Source organism: Canis lupus, chromosome 15 (genome assembly GCF_003254725.2).
Source record: "Canis lupus dingo isolate Sandy chromosome 15, ASM325472v2, whole genome shotgun sequence".
Classification (NCBI taxonomy): Eukaryota; Metazoa; Chordata; class Mammalia; order Carnivora; family Canidae; genus Canis; species Canis lupus.
In genome coordinates this window covers 6,818,088-6,841,229 of record NC_064257.1, presented here as the reverse complement: position 1 = coordinate 6,841,229, position 23,142 = coordinate 6,818,088, and the positions used below count along the sequence as shown (strand labels likewise).

The following is a 23,142-nucleotide window of genomic DNA, read 5'->3' as shown; positions in this document are numbered from 1 at the left end:
TTGATGTGGATGGATATTTTTACATTGATCTTATTTGGGATTTGCTTAGCTTGAATTTGTAGATATAAATATCTTTTTTCAAATTTGGAGAGTTTTCAGCCATTGTTTTGTTAAATAATTTTTCCACATTACAGCTTTTTTCTTCTGTTGAAATCTGATTATATGAATATTATTCCTTTTGATGTTGTCATGTGGATTTCTCAGATTCTGTTCTTTTTTTAAGATTTATTTATTTTAGAGAGAGAGAGCACAAGTAGGAGGGACAAAGGGAAAGAAAATCTCAAGCCAACTTTGTGCCAAATGTGGAGCTTGATGTGGGGCTTGATCCACAACCCAGAGATCACATGTTGAGCCAAAACCGGGAGCTACGGCTCAACCGACTGTGCCATCCAGATGCCCCTCATTTTTTTGAAAATATTTTTTGGGACACCTGTGTGGTTCAGTAGTTGAGCGTTAGCCTTGGGCTCAGGGTGTGATCCTGGAGTCTGGTGATCAGGTCACACATGGAACTCCTCATGGGAAGCCTGCTTCTCCTTCTGCCTGTGTCTCTGCCTCTCTGTGTCTCTCATGAATAAATAAATAAAATCTTAAAAAATTTTTTTCTCTTGTTCAGATTATGTAGTTTCAATGGATTTATTTTCATGATTCTTTCCTATTTATTTTGCTCTTGAACTCATGACTGAGTTTGCTTTATTACCATTTTTAAATTTTTTTTTTTTGATAGTCACACAGAGAGAGAGAGAGAGAGGCAGAGACATAGGCAGAGGGAGAAGCAGGCTTCATGCACCGGGAGCCCGACGTGGGATTCAAACCCGGGTCTCCAGGATCACGCCCTGGGCCAAAGGCAGGCGCTAAACCGCTGCGCCACCCAGGGATCCCACCATTTTTTAATTGTAAAATATAGGTAACATTAATCATTTTGACCATTTTTAAGTGCACAGTTTTGGCATTAATAGCTTTCACATGGTTACTGAGCCACTGTCCATCCAAAGACTATTTTCAGGGGCACCTGGGTGAGTCAATTGGTTAACTGTCTGCTTTTGGCTCAGCTCATGATCCCAGGGTCCTGGTATCAAGCCCTGCATTGGGCTCCCTGCTGCTTAGCGGGGAGTCTGTTTCTCCATCTGCTCCTCCACACCCCGACCCCGACTGAGTATGTTTTCTCTTGCTCTCTCTCAAATTAAAACAAAAAACAAAAAACTACTTCATCATCCAGACTGAAGTATGTACCTATTAAGTAACTATTCAATATCCCTTGCCCTCAGGGCCTCCCCGCCCCTTTTTTTGGTGTTTTAATTTTTCAGTTCTAAAATTTCAGTCTGGTTCTTTATTCCATTCCTTTGTTGAGAATGTCTATTAGTTTTTTTTTTTTTTTAAAGACTTATTTATTTGAGAGAGAGAGCATGATTGGGAGGAGCAGAGGAAGAGAGAAAATCTCAAGCAGACTCTGTGCTGAACGTGGAGCCCCATGTGGGCTTAGTCTCACAGCCCTGAGATCATGACCTGAGCCAAAATCTAGAGTTGAATGCTTAACTGAGCCACCCAGGCACCCCAACATCTGCCATTTTAATAATTTTTTAGGTTTATAGTTTAGAGGCATTAAGTATATTCATATTGTACAAACATCACCACTATCTCCAGAACTTTCTATTTTATTCTTTGTAAAGTCTACGTAGAATTCCGTAGTATACTGTGTATTAATAAATTATTTAATCATGTCTTTCTAGAGGGACTTTTTTCTAATATTTCATTGTTGAGAATAATGTGGCAACAGATGTCCATCCTATGTTTTTTAAAAAATTTTTATTATTTAAAGATTTTATTTATGTGACAGAGTGAGGGTGAGAGGGAGAGCACACAAGCAGGGGGGAGGGATAGAAGGAGAGGGACGAGCAGCCTCCCCATTGAGCAGGGAGCCTGATGTGGGAGTCAATCCCAGGATGCTCGGGTCATGACCTGAGCTGAAAGCAGATGCTTAACTGACTGAGCCACCTTGATGCCCCATCCTATGTTTAAGGCACAGGAACAATTTTAGAGATTAGGAGATTTGTAAAGAAGATGTGTGTGTATGTGTGCTAAGATAAAAAACCTTTCCTATATTTTCACTTAGTGCCATTTCCTTTTTAAAAAGTTTAAGTAAAAATGTATATTATATATTAAATATATATATAACTTACCAAGGCTTAAAATTTTATTTCCTGCTTATCAAAGTGATATATGATTATTTAAAAATTTGAATTTTATAGAACTGATTGAAAAATGTATATATCAGTTCTTACGTGTATACATATGCAATTTATATTTTTATATTAATATAAATATATATATATACACACACACACACATCTATTTTTGGTTTCAAGAGATATGTTTCAGGTCTATGTGGATCCTTTCAAAAATGAGCACCTAATCTTTAATTCTAAAATAGCATTTGTAGACATTTCATCAATTAAGAGTTTAGAGATACATATTTGAGAGTACCCAGTTTCTGTAGCTAGGAAAGCACTTTACTAGATTGCTGATAACTAATTTTATATGTATTATGCCTTTTCTTGTCCTTTAGAAAGAGGTAGCATGTATGTATTTAGTAAAGTGTTCATTCAAAAAGATGGATAACTCTTGTTTTGTATAAAGTGATGGATTCAGGAATACTAAGTTTTCATGTTTGTTGGATTTTTTTTTTATTGGTTTCCTAGTTGTTGGTCTGTTAGATTATTTGGGATTAATGTAAGATGACATTATATATTAGGTTGAAAACTAAAAACAATGAAATTTAGTTAGAAATTATTTTTTAGTGACAACTTTTTAAAAAATTTTTATTTATTTATGATCGTCACACAGAGAGAGAGAGAGAGAGAGGCAGAGACACAGGCAGAGGGAGAAGCAGGCTCAATGCAAGGAGCCCGACGTGGGATTCGATCCCGGGTCTTCAGGATCGCGCCCTGGGCCAAAGGCAGGCGCTAAACCGCTGCGCCACCCAGGGATCCCCGACAACTTTTTCTAAGGTTTAATTTTTTTTCAAGTAACCTCTACAACCAGTGTGGGATTTGAAACAACCCTGAGTTCCGGCATGCTCTACTGACGAGTCAGCCAAGTGTCCCTTTTTTTGTGTGTGTATTCCCCCTATTTTTTTAAAGTTTATTTTATTTTTATTAAGGAGAGAGAAGGGAGGACAGAGGGAGTGGGAGAGAGAGAAATCTAAGCAGGCTCCACACAGCACAGTGACAGACATGGGGCTCAATTTCATACCCCTGAGATCATGGCTTAATCTGAAATGAAGAATAGGATACTTAACCATCTGAGCCACCCAGGTGCCCCCAGGTGTTCTTGATTTTTAGTGACAATTTAAGTTTGATCTTTCTGGTCTCTACCTGTATTATTTTATTTAATGTATTAAATGTTATACTAAAATATAGTTACATACAGTATTGTTACTATACAATAATTGTAGTTTGGGGAAAAAATCCACAGAATTTAGATATTGGTATTGTCTTCCATGATCAAAAAAGTTAATGGGGTATCTTTAAGAGAATAAATATTTTAATTACAGTTAAGACTGAACTGACTGGGCTTGCATTTAAAATCCTTTTTGATTTCTGGTTACTTCTGCAAGATACACTCTTTTAAGAAATTTAAATATTTTAATTATATTTTCTCTCGATATATATTCACAACAGTCATTGGGCAGTGATGCAGTGACTATTATAGTTTGGTGCTACTGCCTAAGGGGCCACAATTGATTTCGTGCCCTTAGTGCAAATTTCAACACAGTAAAAATACAAATAACGTCTTAGTATTAGGGTGAAAATTGTTTTGACTTTGGGGGACCCCTAGGGAATATTTCTAGGGTTTTCTTCTTTTTTTAAATGTTCCTTGTATGGTTGCAGATATATACAGGTTGAGTAATCCTTGCTCTTCGTCTTTATTTCATAGATCTTTTGAAGTTAGGTATCAGTTAGCTCTTCAGTTTTTTGTCAATATATGATTTCGGGGATTTCTTTGGATTGATTTTTGGTTTATGGCAGTTTGCCATTTGATTAAGCTCAGGGTTATGAGGTTTTTATTTTTACCTTAAACAATTGAAGAAACTTGTGATTTTGGTAATTTGTAAGTTCGTATTTGCTATAGATTTTTAAAATTTTTATTTTTTCATTATTTTAAAATAATTTTATTATAAATGTTTCTGGTTTTCCAAACTTATTATACATTTTGTTGGAGTATTAAACTTGTGAAAAAATGTAGTTTGTTCCAAATTTATTATAAAGAATCATGGGAACACTTATTTTCTACCTTTGTCAATTTATGTTTAAGGGTAAATACAGCATTCTGTATATTTACATTGAATGGGAGACATTATCTACTTATTACAAATGACTTTTACCATTTTAAGTCTAGTTAGCTTAATTTTCTTCTTAGCTGTTCTGAAAAGAAGTCATGAAAGAAATCATTTTAAGGTGATAGCTTTTCACCTTTGAATTTGATTTTGTTTGAAATTTCACAGCAGTGACTAAAAATCTATACTCTGTATTTGGTGATAAGTTTTGACTTTTATTCTTTTATTCTATTTTATTTTTTTTTAAAGATTTTATTTATTTATTCATGACAGACACAGAGAGAGAGACAGAGACACAGGCAGAGGGAGAAGCAGGCTCCTCACAGGGAGCCTGACGTGGGACTTGATCCTGGGCCTGGGATCACGTCCTGAGCCAAAGGCAGACACTCAGTCACTGAGCCACTCAGGCATCCCTTGTTATTTATTTATTTATTTATTTATTTATTTATTTATTTATTTATCCCTTGTCTTTTATTTTTATTAGGTTTTTATAGCTATCCAAATAAATTCTATTAAAATATATAATGTAAATTTGACACTCAAGTGATTCAGTCTTTGAATTTTCTCTTTTATTTATTTTTTTTCCACAGAAGTTTGTACCTTTTAATCTTCTTCAGGTATTTTGCCTACCTTCAGGCCCCTACCCCCTCCAGTAACCAACAGTTTCCTATATCTGTGAGGTTGTTTCTGTTTTGTCTTGACTTTTATATTCCATATCACGAAGTATTTGTCTTTTTCTGTCTGACTTAATTCACTTAGTGTGATACCCTCTAGGTCCATCCATGTTATGACAAATGGCAAGATTTCATTCTTTTTTTTTTTTTTTTGTTAAAGATTGATCATCGATCGATCGATCGGTTTATTTTAGGGAGAGAGAGTGAGCCTGAAAGTGGGGAGAGAGAGGAAGGGGGAAAGAATCTCAAGTAGACGCCACCCTGAGTGCTGAGGGAGCCCAGTATAAGGCTCTGTCTTCTGATCCTGGGATCATGACCTCAGCTGAAATCAAGAGTTGGACTGGACTCTTAGCTGATTGAGCCATGCAGGCACCCCAAAATTTCATTCTTTTTATGACTGGGTAATACTACAGTGAATATATGTGTGTGTGTATAATGGTATAATGTATTCATACACACACAAACTTTTTTTTTTTTTTAATTTTTATTTATTTATGATAGTCACACACAGAGAGAGAGAGAGAGGCAGAGACACAGGCAGAGGGAGAAGCAGGCTCCATGCACCGGGAGCCCGATGTGGGATTCGATCCAGGGTCTCCAGGATCGCGCCCTGGGCCAAAGGCAGGTGCCAAACCGCTGTGCCACCCAGGGATCCCACATACAAACTTCTTTACCCATTCATCTGTTGAAGGACATTTAGGTTGCTTCCATGTCTTGGCTATTGTAAATAATGCTGCAATGAACATAGGCATGCATATTATTTCTTTGGAGTTGTATTCTTGTTTTTTTTGCGTAAATACTCAGAATTGCTGGATGATATGGTATTTCTACTTTGAATTTTTTGAGGAACCTCCATACTTTATTTAAAATTTAATTACAGTGTAGTTAACATACAGTGTTATGTTCATTTCAGAAATACAATATAGTGATTCAACGATTCCATATGTTAGTGCTTATCAAATTAAGTGTACTCTTAATCCTGTTTTCGTATTTCACTCCTCCTCCACCCACTTCCCCTCTGGTAACCATCTATTTGTTCTCTGTAGCTAAAGTCTGTTTTTTGGCTTCTCTCACCCCCCTTTTTAAAAATGTTTTGTTTCTTAAATTCCACTTACCAGTGAAATATTTAGTATTTGTCTATTTGTCTTTCTCTGACTAGCTTATTTTGCTTAGCATTATACTCTCTAGACCCATTTATGTTGTTGCAAATGGCAAGATTTCATTCTTTTTTATGGCTGGATAATATTTCATTGATATATATACCACATCTTATTTATTCATCTATTGATGGATGCTTAAGTTGCCTCCATAATTTGGTTATTGTAAATAATGCTGCAGTAAACATAGGGGTGTATGTATCCTTTTGAATTTGTGTTTTTGTAAGAGCCCCAGTACTTTTTTTTCATAACGTTTTTTTTCTTTTCTTTTTTTTTTTTTTTTTAATTTTTATTTATTTATGATAGTCACACAGGGAGAGAGAGAGGCAGAGACATAGGCAGAGGGAGAAGCAGGCTCCATGCACCGGGAGCCTGACGTGGGATTCGATCCTGGGTCTCCAGGATCTAGCCCTGGGCCAAAGGCAGGCGCCAAACCGCTGCGCCACCCAGGGATCCCATAACGTTTTTTTTTCAATTTATGTTTCTTTTTTCCCCTCCAATTTAAATTTCTACTTAAAATGTACAATTGTAAAAAAAATAAAACAAAACATACAATGGTTACTTTTTCTCTGTGTCCTTGCCAACACTTGTTATTTTCTGTATTTTTGATAATAACAAATCTAACAGATATGAGATGATATATTGTGGTTTGGATTTGCCTTTCCTTGATGATTGGTGGTATTGATCATGTTTTCATGTGCCTATTGGCCAGCTGTGTTTTTTCAAAAAATGTCTATCCGTGTCTTCTGCCAATTTTTTAATTTGATTTTTTCTTTTGTCATATTAGGTTATGTAAGACATATATTTATTTTTAAGGATTTTATTCATTTATTTTGGGGGGGGCATAAGTGGGAGGAGGTGCAGAGGGAGAAGCAGACTCCCCTGGTAAGCAGAAAGCCTGATGTGGGGTTGATTCCTGGTCCCCGAGATCATGACCTGAGCCAAAGGCATATGCTTAACTGAGCCACCCGGGTGCCCAGACCTATATATATTTTAGATAATAACCCTTTATCAGATGTAGGATTTGCAAACATCTTCTCCCATTTGTTGTTAGGTTGCCTTTTCATTTTGTTGGTTTCCTTTGCTTTGCAAAAGTGTTTTAGTGTGATGTGTATCCATTTATTTTAGCTTTTGTTGCCTCTGCCTAAGGAAACTGATCCGAAAAAAAATATTACTGAGACTGATGTCAAAGAGCTTACTATTTTTCTTCTAGTAGTTTCATGGTTTTAGGTCTTCCATTCAAGTCTTTAATGCATTTTGAATTTTTTTTCTTTATGGTTATAAAATAGTGATCCAGTTTAATTCTTTTGCATGTAGTTGTCCATTTTTCCCACCACCATTTATTGATAAGTGCGAATCTTTTATAATACCTTTTATTGGGGGATCCCTGGGTGGCGCAGCGGTTTGGCGCCTGCCTTTGGCCCCGGGCGCCATCCTGGAGACCTGGGATCGAATCCCACGTCGGGCTCCCGGTGCATGGAGCCTGCTTCTCCCTCTGCCTATGTCTCTGCCTCTCTCTCTCTCTGTGTGACTATCATAAATAAATAAAAATAAAAAAAAATTTATTGGTAAAGATTTTATTTATTCATGAGAGACACACACACACAGAGGCAGAGACACAGGTAGAGGGAGAAGCAGGTTCCATGCAGCGAGCTGGATGCAGGACTCGACCCCAGGTCTCCAGGATCACGCCCTGGGCTGAAGGTGGTGCTAAACTGCTGGGCCACCTGGGCTGCCCACATGTCTTTTTTTTTTTTTTTAAGCTATTTTACTTATTTTCAATTTAATTTTGATTTTTTAAAAGTAAGTTCTGCACTCAGCATGGGGCTTGAAGTCACGACCCTGAGATTAGGAGTTGCATGCTCTACTGACTGTCGGAGCCAGGCACTCCTAATTAATGCTTTCTTTTTTTCTTTTTAAAGAGAGGTGTGGAGGGTCAGAGGGAGAGAGGGAATCCTAAGCAGGCTCCATACCCAGCATGGAACCCATGTTGGGGCTTGATCTCACAATCCTGAGATCATGACCTGAGCTGAAATCAAGAATAATAATAATAATAATAATAATATAATCTAATAGATTTCTAATGACCGAGTTCAATATATTTCTGAACTTGAAATTAATTCAGTTGCTTCATTTTACAGAATTAGGGAACAGTATACATATGAAGCCTGAGGAACTTAGTAAAGGTTAATTTATCAACATCAATGAGGAAAGTCATTGTAATAGAAAGGATGAAGGTATCCCAGAGGAAGTGACTCCAGCAAAAATTCCATATTAAAGAAACTCTTGGAAATATTTGACAGCATTGAAAGGACAAAGGGTAAAGTGTTGGAAGCTGAACCAAACTTCGAACAGATTAAAGGCAGTTTGCCAAAGCATAGAAAATAGGATTATTCTGTGTCATAAGTTACATTAGGAAAATGAGAAGGCAAGAACTGCCTACTCATGGTACGAATTTTTAGAAAGAAAAAGAACACTGATTTTCAATGTTTCTTCTGTTTTAAGTTATAAAATAGTAAATATCAGCCACACAGTACTTCCCTGTGTATTTATAATCAGTATAAGTCTTAAATGTTTTAAAAGGTCATGACAAATTTTAAAGTTCACAGAACAATTGTGACTTTTTTTCCCTTTGATTAATAAGATTGCTCACTTTCAGCCTGCAAGGTCTTTCAAAGTGAGTACTGCTTTTAAGTAATGCTTTTTTCCCGTAACAAATTTGTTACATTTTCTAACTTGATAAAATGATTATAAAGTTCATTGATATGAACAAATTTCAAAGCATAAGTAAGGGATATTTGAATTGGAATACAATAGGAAAGACCAGCATTACCATTTGGGGTTGAAGGAAGGAAATTGGACATTTAACTTTGAGTGATCTGTTGCAGGCATGATTAAGCATTTGAAGCTTCTGCCTAATTTCTGAGTTTCTTGTAATGTTTATTTTTTTGAACATCTTATTGCGAGAGAGAGTGACTGTGTGTGTGCACACAGGGGGAGGGAGAGGGACAAGCTGACTCTGTGCTGTGAGCAGAGCCTGATGTGGGCTAGATCCAAGGACTGAGATCACGACCTGAGCTGAAACCGAGAGTTGGCTGTTCAACTGGCTGAGCCACCAAGGCGCCCCATTCTTGTAATTTTTAAAGTACTCTTTGGATGTTTAAGTGTTTATTATAAAATAACTTTAAATTACTTATTAACTGATAAAAATAATTCTTTTATTCAGCAAATGTTTATTGAGGTTTTGTTTTACACCAGGCATTGTTGTAGGTGCAAGGCTGATACTATCAAACAAAAAAAATCTCTCTAGACTGGGATATACTTTAACCTGCTTCCTTCTTTGAGAAATGTGGAATCTAATTCTGTATAGAATCTTGATTTAATTTAGGTTAAAGGAAAGTACATTATTTATAATTTTTGTATAATTCTACAGGCTTTTGTATTAAAATAGTATTTTTGAAAATGTGTTCTATTTTAGATAGTCTCCTCAATGGAGTTAAAACTCTCGGTTTGTTATTTGTCAGCAGATTGATCTACAACAAGGATGGGACACTTCATGATACAGCTTCAAAATGTGTATGGGTACTTGATTGGTTATAGCATCCCCAACTAGAGTAAATTTTTTATAGTTGGTGTCACAGGCAGATCTGCTGTAGTAGTGCTAGGAAAGAGAGTTGTGAACTCTATCTTGTTCAGAAAGTGAGTATATGTGCATTGTGTGAGATTATGGCATCATTTAAGAGTTGTAACTTCAGTTATGAAAACTGAATAGGTGCTTACTATTGAAATATGACTGGAAAAGCTGAAGCACTGTGCATAATGATTCAGAGGCGTGAAAGATTGGGTAATCTACTGGTCATTTGTAATAACTAGAGCATTTGCTTTGGGGATGGGGATGCAATGGAAATATGAAGGCAGGAAAACACAAAGCAAGAGCAGAAGTTAGGGCCAGATTTTAGAGAGTCAGATGTTTGGACTTTCTTCTGGAGGCCTTTTTCAGAGCTCTTTGTGTATGTATGTTTGTATGTTCCCTTAAACTCTTAGAACTGCATTTGTTCATCTATAAAATAGAGATGCTAGCAGTACTTGATGAGATTTTGGGGAGGCTAAATTGAATTAAATCATGTAAACTGCTTGGAAAAAAGTGCCAGGCACAGAATGAGGTTCCTGCTAAGTGTTAACCATTAGTTATAATGGTTTGGGAACCTCTATCTTGAGATCTAAAAAAAAAATTCTATAATCAGGCAGTGGATAGAAAGAAGAACCACAGATGGTTAATAACTATTCAGAAAGATTCTTATTCAAAATTTAAAAAATGAAAATGGAAATAATTTTTTTTTTAATTTTTTTTTTATTTATTTATGATAGTCACAGAGAGAGAGAGGCAGAGAAACAGAGGGAGAAGCAGGCTCCACGCACTGGGAGCCTGATGTGGGATTCGATCCCGGGTCTCCAGGATCGCGCCCTGGGCCAAAGGCAGGCGCCAAACCGCTGCGCCACCCAGGGATCCCTGAAAATGGAAATAATTAAATGGAAAATAACAAAATGCAAGTTTAGGCAATGAGGCAACATTTTTTCCTACCAAATTGAGGAAGATGAAAAAAACAACTTGCCAAGTTGTGGAGAAGGACTTAAGAAACAGAGCCCCCCCCCCCCCCCCCCCCCGCCCCAGTATCTATATTTCTTGGTGGAAGGCTTTGATGGGTAATTTAGTAACATCTTTCAAAAATTTATATTCACCTGTGCCCCCCTTCTTTTTTTTCTGTGCAAAAAGGTGTTTCTATTAAAGCATGGGAATAGGACCTATGGTAGGAAACAGCTTCCTTGCCTATGCCCTTTAACCTCATGATTCCACTTCTAGGAATTGATTTTATGTCAAAATCACACACACACACACACAAACATATATACATTAACATATGTAAAGCCAGTTTATATGTACAAGTATGACAACTGTAAATAAATAATACTGCATTGAAAAACAGGCTGGAAGCAACCTAAATGTCCATTAGTATAATACAATAAAAGATTATGTGGCCACCTAAAAAGAGTGAATTAGACCTCTGTTTAATGAGGAATTTTCTTTCTTTTTTTTTTTTTTTAATGAGGAATTTTCTAAATGTATTTAGGTTTAAAAAAAGTTAAGAGGGGAATTTTTTTTAAGTTTTATTTGTTTATTCATGAGAGAGAGAGAGAGGTAGAGACACAGCAGAGGGAGAAGCAGGCTCCATGCAGAGAGCCCGACATGGGACTCCATCCCGTCTCCAGGATCACTCCCTGGGCTGAAGGTGGCGCTAAATTGCTGAGCTTAGCGCTTAGCTTAGCTTATTGGGCTGCCCAGAGAATTTTTATCTCTGTCTATACTTTGTATTTTTGCTAGTCTGAGAGAAAATAGTATCTCATTTTAATTTTGACTTAAGGTGAGATTGAATGTTTTGTGCTTATTTCTTCTCTTCAGTCATTTTTTACTGGGATGCTATTTTTTTTCATCGAGGCATTTTATTTACAGGCATGCATTATATTCCAAGAAAAAGAATCCCAGGATTTCCCTCCTGTGTATTTTCATCTTCTCTTTGGTCCATGATGCTGTCTGAAGTGTCAGTAGAATGAAACCAAACTGATGGGACAGGAGCAGATTATTCTATTTTTCTAGATCTTTGAGTTACACATCATATCTGGGGCTGATCACTCTATACCTTTTTTTTTTATTTTTATTTATTTATGATAGTCACACAGAGAGAAAGAGAGAGAGGCAGAGACACAGGCAGAGGGAGAAGCAGGCTCCACGCACCGGGAGCCCGACGTGGGATTCGATCCTGGGTCTCCAGGATCGCGCCCTGGGCCAAAGGCAGGCGCCAAACCGCTGCGCCACCCAGGGATCCCACTCTATACCTTTTTAAACCTGAGATTCACAACAATTTTCCCAGCTCTGTGATCATCAGTTATTTCAGATTTGCCAGTGTAACCAGCTTCATCCTCATAGTTATAAACCAGTTGAGGACTTTAGAGTATGGCCTAATAAGAACCTGGTGTTTGTCTCTTTTTTTCAGCATTGCTTTGTGTGTGTGTGTGTGTGTTTTATTGTTTTAAGAGAAAGATCACACATATGTGCCCAAGTGGGGGTAGGGTGGGTAGAGGAAAAGAATCTTGAGCAGGTCCCTTGGCCTGTGTGGAGCCTGACAGGATGCTTGATATTACGACCCTGAGATCATGACCTGAGCTGAAATCAGGAGTCAGACGCTTAACCAGCTGAGCCACACAGGTGCTTCTTTTTTCACCATTGTTGTTAATTCACTTGAGATCATCTGCCAGGACATTCATGTGTAGCATTATGGCGTCATGGGAAGATGGTGGAAAGAGCTGCGTTGCTACTCTTTAATGGATTCTTTTTTTTTTTCTTTCTTCTCTTTAATGGATTCTAAGACTGCCTTATAAGTAGGATATTGACATTTACTGTTATTAATAGATTACTTTTACCCTAGGTTGTTCAGTTTCTGCTTTTAATGTGATCAAGTTCATTAAGCTTTTTTTTTTTTTTAAGATTTTATTTTATTTATTCATGAGAGACAGAGAGGCAGAGACACAGGCAGAGGGAGAAGCAGGCTCCCTGCAGGGAGCCTGAGGTGGGAAGACTTTCCTATCTTCTAGTGTTTTTGTTTTTTCAATTTGTTTTTACTCTATTTGGAATTTGTTTCCGTGTAAAGTGTGAGATGATCCAAATTTTCTCATCTTAAGTGGTTGCTAGTCATATTATAGTTCTTAAGTATATGTTGGACTCTTGTGTTTTCTATTGTTTCATTAATCTGTATATTGTCATACCAGTAGCACATAACTTTAGTTATTGTACTTCTGATATTTGGTAGGGCATATTTTTCTCATAATATTATAATTCAATATTTGATACTCTTTTTTACCTTTATTTTTCTAGATGTCCTTTGTAATTGTTTTTGTCTAGTTACCTCTCACTCCACCTTCCCTCTTTTGTAAGGAAATTATATTTTTCATCATATTTTTTCTTTTGTAAAAATGGTATATCACCTGTTTACTGTCTGAAAAATTTTATTTTTTTTTGTCTGAAAATTTTTATTTATTTTTTTTGAAAAATTTTATAAGTTCTTATTTTATATATTTCTTAATTTTAGTTTTTTAATTTTATTTTCAGAATATTTTATATGTAGTTGTTATTGTAAATTGGATCCTTTTTTTCCCCATTATATTTTTTTTTTTTAAAGATTATTTATTTATTTATTTATTTATTTGTTTTAATTTTTTTTTTTTTTTAATTTTTATTTATTTATGATAGTCACAGAGAGAGAGAGAGAGGCAGAGACATAGGCAGAGGGAGAAGCAGGCTCCATGCACCGGGAGCCTGATGTGGGATTCGATCCCGGGTCTCCAGGATCGCGCCCTGGGCCAAAGGCAGGCGCCAAACCGCTGCGCCACCCAGGGATCCCCCCCATTATATTTTAACTAGTTATTTGTTTCATAGGAATGTTACTGATTTCTTGAATGCTAAGTTTTGTAAAGAGTTACTGTGTTGAGAAGCACCTGGGTGGCTCAGTTAGCAACTGACTCTTGGTTTTGGCACAGGTCATGATCTCAGGATCCTGGTATGAAACCCTGCATCGGGCTCCGTGCTCAGTGGAGAGTCTGTTTATGGATTCTCTTTCTCCCTCTGCCCTCCTCCTACTTGTGTGTTTGTGTGTGCATGTGCTTTCTCTCTCAAATACATAAATCTCTAAAAAAAGCTATTTTATTATATTCTAATTCCTAAAACTTTGTTTACAATGTTATGCTTTTCAAGTAGACAGACATATTAGCTGTAAAGAATAACTTTGCTTTTTAATGTTTTACATTTTATATTTCTTTTTTCATACTGCATTGACTTAGTGCTTTCAGAACAAGGTATAATAGTGATAACATCATCACTCGAATGGTAATTAAATGGTAAATACTTGATCTTGCCTTCCCAATTTCTTTTTTTTTTTTTAAATTATTTATTTATTTATGATAGTCACACAGAGAGAGAGAGAGAGGCAGAGACCCAGGCAGAGGGAGAAGCAGGCTCCATGCACTGGGAGCCCGACGTGGGATTTGATCCCGGGTCTCCAGGATCGCGCCCTGGGCCAAAGGCAGGCGCTAAACTGCTGCGCCACCCAGGGATCCCCGCCTTCCCAATTTCAATTGACTATTAATGGACACCTGAAATTTGAGTTGAGAACAATTCTCATAACATTTATATTTTATGGGAAGATTGCTCTATGGCTCACTAGTGAAAGAAGAGGTTTAGAAGGGAGTATTAGGAAACAAGTATTTACTATCTTTAGTATTTCCTTATTAAATTCAGCTGATGGGAAGCCCCGGTGGTTCAGTGGTTTAGCGCCGCCTTCAGTCCAGGGTGTGATCCTGGAGACCTGGGATCGAGTCCCACGTCAGGCTCCCTGCATGGAGCCTGCTTCTCCCTCTGCCTGTGTCTCTGCCTCTCTGTGTGTGTGTGTGTCTCTCATGAATAAATAAATAAAATCTTTAAAAATAAATTCAGCTGATAATTTGAGAGAAATACTCTTCTTCAGCATGTTAAATAATTAAATTGTTTTTATGTATTTGTTAAACTATCAAGTGGAAAAGTCCTTACTTATACAATAGGTGTGAAAACACAGATGGTCAAATTGCAAGATTATTATTATTATTTTTTTAAAGATTTGTTTACTTGAGAGAGAACCAGGAAGGGGTAAAGGGAGAGAGAGAGAGAAGAGAATCTTTTTTCTCTTTTTTTATGACTCCAGGAAGTTTTTCTTTCTTTTCTTTCCTTTCCGTTCCTTTTCTTTTCTTTTCTTTCTTTTCTTTTTTTCTTTTTTAAAGATTTTCTTTATTTATTCGTAAGAGACACAGAGAGAGAGAGACATCGGCAGAAGGATATAAACAGGCTCCCTGCGGGAAGCCTGATGTGGGACTCGATCCCGGGACCTCGAGATCATGCCCTGAACTGAAAGCAGACGCTCAACTGCTGAGCCACCCAGGCATCCCAAGAGGAGAGAATCTTAAGCAGGCTCCCTACCCAGTGCAGAGCCGGACATGGGGCTCGATCTTTTGACCTTGAGATCATGACCTGAGTTGAAATCAGGAGTCAGATTAGGAGTTGAAATTAGGAGTCAGATGCTTAACTGACTGAGACACCCAGGCACCCAAATGGCAAGATTACATAAAACCTAAGTAATTATTTTGGAGTATATTTGTCAATTTAAAAATGACCCTGTGTTAAAATGTGTAGAAACATACAAACCTCTGATGCTGATGGTAATCACTGAAAAAGGAGATTTGTATTTCCCTTATTTATTTGATCACAGAAGTCTTTCTGAATGTATCTTGCAGATTTTGCATAACGAATATTGAGAAACGCAAAATTACAGTATTTCGTTAATAGAGCTAACGCATTACAACAACACAATACAATACGTTAGGGCCTCTTGGTATCCCAGGATGAAAAACGATTTATCTGGAAAGTACTACTGACATATGCATAAATTAAATGTGCCACAAGTGACTATAAATGAAATTAAATGTAAGTGCTATAGAGAAGGAGTCACGCATTTTATTTTATTTTATTTTTTTTTGGAGTCACGCATTTTAAATGGATTATCAGGCAAGGCCTTCCTGAAGAGCTTCACTTTGAAGAAGTGTCATTGTTACTGTAGGGAGAACTCAATAGGAGAATGGTATGATTACAACTCCAGGTAGGAGTGAGAAATGACTTTTACTCCACAGCCAGGCGAATGGTTTGTGACATCTCTTTCAGTGTTTTTTCTTAGGGTAAAGTCCGTTCTCTAAACATGACTAATAGGGTGGCCAGACTGAGAAACAGTTTTGAGTGAAAGGGAACACGTTAACAATCACATGGGTATGATAGGTATAAACAGATGTGTTTTCAGCTAACTGGAATATGTGGTCACCCCACCTGTGAAGAAGGTCTTGTGGGTTTGGCCCTTGAGTTATCATTAGCTTTATCTTACAGTCAGGCCTGCTTTACTCTCAGAATTCTAGTTCACCTAGCCTTTCTGTTTCTTGAATTTTCTATTCTTGCTTCTGCTAAGAACCTTTATATTTGTTGTTTGTTCCCTTGAATCTTTTCTTCCACTTTTTCACCTGTTTTAATTCTTTGTCATCCTTCAGATTTAATTTAATTTAATTTTAATTTAATTTAATTTTTTTCAGATTTTAAATTAAGAAACAATTCCTGACCTCTTGTATAGGTTATAGCTCATCCTGGTAGAGATTTATATGAAACCCTTAAGATGTTTTAGAAATAAAAATGAAGGTTCTTACTGTTGATCAGTTGAAGGGAATGGGGAGAACTCCTAATTTTGAGAGTTCTTGTTTGACTTCTGTGTGTTGGCTGCTACTAAAATGAAAAAGGGACCACTTGTGAAAAGATTAAGTTTTAAAGAGGACGAAAATGAAGCACATTTGACAGTTTACAGCATCTACTTAATTATTGAAAAACCCCACTTCAGTTCCCCAAACAATTTTAGAGTATTGGTCTATTCTTTAGATGTCACTGAATAAGTTTATATAAACTCTCAAAATGTTACAAATATTAAAATAAGTTTGAGAATAATGTTTATGGTATCAGTCGTTCTATCAATTATGTTTGTATGAAGGATAGAAGAAAATAACTTTAAAAGTGGAGCAGTCAGTTAAGCATCTGAATATCGGTTTCAACTCAAGTCGTGACCTTTGGATCCTGAAATCAAGCCCCATGTTAGTCCCTGTTTTCAGCATGGTGTCCGCTTGGGTTTCTTTCTTCCTCTCCCTCTACCCCTTCCCCACTAAATGCACACTCGTGTGCGCATTTTCGTTCTCAAATAAATAAACCATTCAAAAAATAATATTGATCCATGATCCAATAAATTTCTAATTGTGATTTTTTTTTTTTCTTTTCAGGTTGGTGTGGGTGGTAATGCTTACCAACTCACAGTATATTTGGATTTTTTTCCCTCCTTCCAGGGTTAGGAAACATGAATATTTTGTTTAATAACTAAAAATGTACTTTATCCCCAGTACTTAATTTTTGGAATATAGGGGTCTGAGTCATTTCCCTGGAGCTTCCTTTTATTTTAAGCAGTGGATAAGTTTTTACAAATGTTGTAGTGAACCCTGATTTTTAAAGCAGGGGAAGATATCTTTTAGTAGTGTGATAATAATAGCTTGCATTTATTGTGGATTTATAGTTTGCTAAGCACCGTGCTTAGTGCTTTTCATTTATCATCTAATAATTCTGAGAAGTTGGTATCATTATTTCTATATGTTATGGATGAGGAAACTTAAGGCTAAAAGTTGCATAGCTGTTAAGTGACGAGAGTTTGATTCAAACTCAGGTGATTTGAGACTGGAGCCCATGCTTTTAACTAATGTGCTGTCATATTTCTTAAAGTTAAAACATTTATAAGTTTATATATGTAACAGTTACATGTTTTGAAGTTCATGGGTAGAACCCAGGAGACTATTTTGACAACTAAAAATGAATGGTATGTTTTGTCTTAAATCAGCATCCATACTTGTTTATTTTTCAAAATTTTTACTTTTGGTTTCATAGTATTGAGAAAATCCTTGCATATACACAATAGTTATTACAGACTCTTAAAAATTGAAGTGGGTTGGCTTTTAAATTCAGTTAAACTTGAGGGGTGACTACTGGACATTAATTTTAAAGCTAAATTTATAACTGCTTATCTAATTTCTTAATTATAAATGTACAGGTTGGACAAATTCAAAACATGTTTAGTAAAACATTATATTATCACAAAACTGAGTGTTACTTATAAATTTTTGTCACTCAGTTGGTGGGATTATAGACCAAACAGGTGTTCTGGAGTCTTACTTGTCATTTAACTGAGAGCATTGTTAGTGTTACCTGCTTGCACATTGTTGAACAGTCATACAATTCAGTAGTTTTTAATATTTTCTGAGTTGTGCAATGATAATCCATTTTAGAACATTTTTATCAACCGAGAAAGGAGCCCTGTACCCAGATCTACTACAAAGCCATAATAAGAAAGTACAGTGCTGGTACAGAAATAGACACGTAGATCAGTGGAGCAGAATAGAGAGCCCAGAAATAAGCCCATGGTTATATGGTCAGTTAATATATGACAAAGGACGTAAGAATGGGGAAAAACAATCTATTCAGTAAGTGGTAGGAAAAGTGGATAGCTGGGATCCCTGGGTGGCGCAGCAGTTTGGCGCCTGCCTTTGGCCCAGGGCGCGATCCTGGAGATCCGGGATCGAATCCCACGTCGGGCTCCCAGTGCGTGGAGCCTGCTTTTCCCTCTGCCTGTGTCTCTGCCTCTCTCTCTATCACTGTGTCCCTATCATGAATAAATAAAAATTAAAAAAAAAGAAAAGAAAAGTGGATAGCTACATGCATAAAAATGAAACTGGGCTACTTTCTTTCTTTTTTTTTTTTTTTTTAAAGATTATTTATTTATTCATAGAGACAGAGAGAGAGAGAGAGAGAGAGAGAGGCAGAGACACAAGCAGGCCCCATGCAGAGAGCCCGACGCGGGACTCGGGACTCGGGACTCGGGACTCGATCCTGGGTCTCCAGGATCACGCCCCAGGCTGCAGGCAGCGCTAAACCACTGCGCCACTGGAGCTGCCCTACTTTCTTATACCATACACAAAAATAAACTCAAAACACATTAAAGACCTAAATGTGAGACCTGAAATCATAAAACTCCTAGAAGAAAATATAAACCGTAATTTCTTCAACTTCATCCTTAGCATTTTTTCTAGATGTGTCTCTTCAGGCAAGGGAAACAAAAGCAAAATAAAATACACCAAACTAAAAAGCTTTTTGCACAAACCAATAAAATGAGAAGGCAACCTAGTGAATGGGAGAACATATTTGCAAATGATAAACCTGATAAATGGTTAGTATCTCAAATATATAATGAACTTATACAACAACATGAAAAAGAACCAAATAATTTGATGAAAAAATGGAGGACCTGAACATACATTTTTCCAAAGAAAACATACAAACTTGGGGATCCCTGGGTGGCGCAGCGGTTTGGCGCCTGCCTTTGGCCCAGGGCACGATCCTGGAGACCCGGGATCGAATCCCACGTCGGGCTCCCGGTGCATGGAGCCTGCTTCTCCCTCTGCCTGTGTCTCTGCCTCTCTTTCTCTCTCTGTGACTATCATAAATAAAAAAAAAAAGAAAAAAAAAGAAAAGAAAAAGAAAACATACAAACTTGGCTAACCAGACCAATGAAAGATCACCACATCACTAATCATCAGGGAAATAGAAATCAGGATCACAATGAGATATCACCTTACATCTGTCCGAATGGCTGAAGTAAAGAGCACAATAAATAAGCACTGGTGAGCATGTGGAAAAAAAGGAACCCTTGTGCACTATTGGGAATGTAAATTGATACAGCCATGGGAAAGCAGTGTAGAGGTACCTCAAAAAATTAAATACAGAAATACCATGTGATCCAGTAATTCCACTACTTAGTCTTTACCCAGGGAAAATGAAAACATTAATTTTTTTATATCTTCTCTACTTAATTATTTTTTTAAATTTAAATTCTGAAACCGTAATTTGAGAAGATATAATATGCACCCTTGTTTATTGCAGCATTATTTACACTAGCCAATATGGATCAACCTTAATGTCCCAACGATAGGTGAATGGAGAAATAAAATGTAGTGTAAAAAGGAAAGAGAAAAAAAAAAAGGTATATATACACAGTGGAATATTATTCAGCCATAGAAAAGAATGAGATCTTGCCCTTTGTGACAACATGGTTGGACCTAGAGAGTATTATGCTAAATGACATAAGTCAGAGAAAGAAAGAAACCATATGATTTCACTTGTATTTGGAATCTCCTAAAACAAATGAACAAACAAAAAAGGAGAACCAGACCCATAAATACAAAGAAAAAACTGGTGGTTGTCAGAGGGGGTGGTGGTTAGCAAAAAGTAGTCAAGGGGAATGAGAGGTGCAGAATTTCAGTAATGAAATGAGTAAGTCATGGGGATGAAAGGTATAGCATAGGGAATATAGTGAATAGTAGTGTAATAGTGTCATATTAGTGATACGTGGTAACTACAATTCTGGTGAGTATAGCATAATGTATAACATATAAAGTTGTTGAATCATCATGTTGTATACCTGAAATTAATATAACAATGTGTGTCAACTCTACTTCAATTAAAAAGAAAAAAAAGAAAACAAACATTCTTACTTATCAGCAGTCCTCTTGTCTTTCCCTTCGGCTTTAAAGATTTTTTATTTATTCATTTATGATAGACATAGACAGAGAGAGAGAGAGAGAGAGAGAGAGAGGCAGAGAGAGAAGCAGCAGGCTCCATGCCGGGAGCCCGACGTGGGACTCGATCCCGGGACTCCAGGATCGCGCCCTGGGCCAAAGGCAGGCGCCAAACCACTGAGCCACCCAGGGATCCCCAAGCCACCCAGGGATCCCCTCCCTTCGGCTTTAAGCAGGCACTAATCCATTTTGTTCATATTATGGTTTTGAAATGTTTACCAGTGTCAAAAAAAAGGAACTTGGTGGATGATATTGTAAATAAACTTGTTAATTGTTTGGCATCAGTGGCAGTATTTTTTTTTTTTTTAAGATTTTATTTATTTATTCATGAGAGACAGAGAGAGAGAGAGAGAGAGAGACAGAGGCAGAGACAGAGACATAGGCAGAGGGAGAATCAGGCTCCATGCAGGGAGCCTGACGAGGGACTTGATCCCTGGTCTCCAGGATCAGGCCCTGGGCTGAAGGCAAAGCGCTGAGCCACCCCGTCTGCCCAGTGGCTGTATTTTTAGTCTTTGTTTTTGTTTTCTGTTTGGGAGGGAGAGAAGGGGAAGTAAGAAAACAAAGGTTTTGTTTTGAGCCAGAGATTAGAAAATTGAATCATAGAATTTTTGCCATTCAAACAGGTGTCTTCTGATGTTCCTCCCGTCTAGGTTTTTTCATTTAATCTAAGTCATAGTTGCTACTATTTCTCGTGTCCAGTATAATTTTTTTATTTTATAACTTTAATTAATATATCTCCTTTCCATTTTGTTAAATACTTTTCATAATAATAAAATTGGTGTGGTCTAAATTCTAAGTTTTTTTTTTCCCCCTTTTAGAACATGAAAATCATTGATCTTTTGTGTTCCAGCTTGCAGACAAGTCTGATATCAGCCTGATTCTTGTTTCTTATAGAACAGTCTTAGTTGGGAGACTAAATCACAATATATTCTCCCTTAGGTTTTATAATCAGCTCACAATATGAAATGGTATATAATCCAAATTACCTTAGAAAATCCCTTTAACTTACCCATAAAGTATAGACATGCCACCATTGGAAATGTCACTACTGTGTTTTATCTTTTCTTATATCATTGAGCAAGATTGTAGTCTCTTTGGTTGTACAGGCAGTGTACAGACGCAGTATTGTACAAAATGTACCTTACATTTAAACACTTAGATCCCCCTCAGTGCAGACAAGTATTCATTTTTTGGCTTGCAGTCACATGTTCCATTTCTCTTTTATTCTGGAGCATAACTTATTGGGTGGTTGATAAATGGAGTGGCCTTTATTATTTCTTTTTCATGTTTATATAGTTGAGTTCAGTTATGTTGAATGTGGTTTATAAATCATCTACACTATGATTCTTTTTATTTGTCCTTTGTTTTCTTTTGGAATTCTGAAATTTCACCAAGATGTGTCTTTTTTTCTTCTCCTTTTCGGTATTTGGTGGGCTCATTCACTCTCAAATATTTGTATTTTTTGTTTAGGAAAATTTTCTTTTTTTATTTCAGTTTTCCATTGTTCTCTCCTTTGGGGAAGACTTTGAGATTGTTCTTAAACCTACTGCTTCAGTCTTTCCATGTCTTCATATAGGCTATCTTTTCTAGCTCTTTTACTTTGTTTTATGTTTTTTTTTTTTTTTTAGAGATTTTATTTATTTATTCATGAAAGACACAGAAAGAGAGAGGCAGAAGACACAGGCAGAGGGAGAAGCAGGCTGCACGCAGGGAGCCTGACGTGGGACTCGATCCCGGGTCTCCGGGATCAGGCCCTGGGGCTGAACGTGGCGCTAAACTGCTGAGCCACCCAGGCTGCCCTGTTTTTGTTTGTTTGTTTTTTTTTTTTTAAACAGAACTTTATCACTGGGATTTCCAATAAAATTTTAAATTTTGCAGTCATTTTCCTATTTCCAAATATTCTCTCATCTCCTTTCCACAGTTGTTTTTAGTTTTTTGTATCTGTAGCCTCTTAGATATTTCAGATACCACTTAAAATACTTTTTATAAGTTTCCTTGCTGTAAATTAATTGCTTCCTTCTGGAGTATTTGTTTTTTGTTTTTTTTTTTTCTTCTGGAGTATTCTGTTTATTCACCTTGAGCCTTCTCCTTCATGTAGTTATTTTATTTCAGAAACCTGGGATCATTGATTGTTTCTTTACATTTATATATATCAGATACTATTAATTTACTACAGCCAGCGATGGTGTTTCCTCTGTAGTTACATAGATATCTGGGTAGTTCTTTTTTCCTTTTAAGTTTCTGCCTTGAATGGGGAGACACTCTGGGTTTTAGTGGGCAAGACGTATCAAGAAGCAGCCTTATGTTCTTGCCTCATTGATGAGTAGTCGGTAGGAAAGTAAGAGGCTGGAATGCTCACACTTGCCAACATGAGACTTTTATAGACTAAAGTGGAGCATGTGAGTGTCTTTAGCTCCTGGGTAGAGTTGCCTTGGCTCTACTTCTCCCCTCTTCCACTCCTCCCCGCCCCCCGGCCCTCCAGTCTCTGTTTTTTTTTATTTTTTATTTATTTATTTATTTATTTATTTATTTATTTATTTATTTATTTATTTATTCATTTACTTATTTATTTTAATTAATTAATTAATTATCAAATTCTGTCTTAAAAATCCTCTACACCCAGCATGGGACTCAAACTCAC

The 23,142-nt window shown here is 36.7% G+C and overlaps 1 protein-coding gene across 8 annotated transcripts in view; it reads left to right on the top strand.

Moving 5' to 3' along the window:
- The window catches only part of ZMYM4 (zinc finger MYM-type containing 4), a 133,609-nt gene that overhangs the window by 33,227 nt on the left and 77,240 nt on the right, over positions 1-23,142 (top strand). The window lies entirely within an intron of this gene.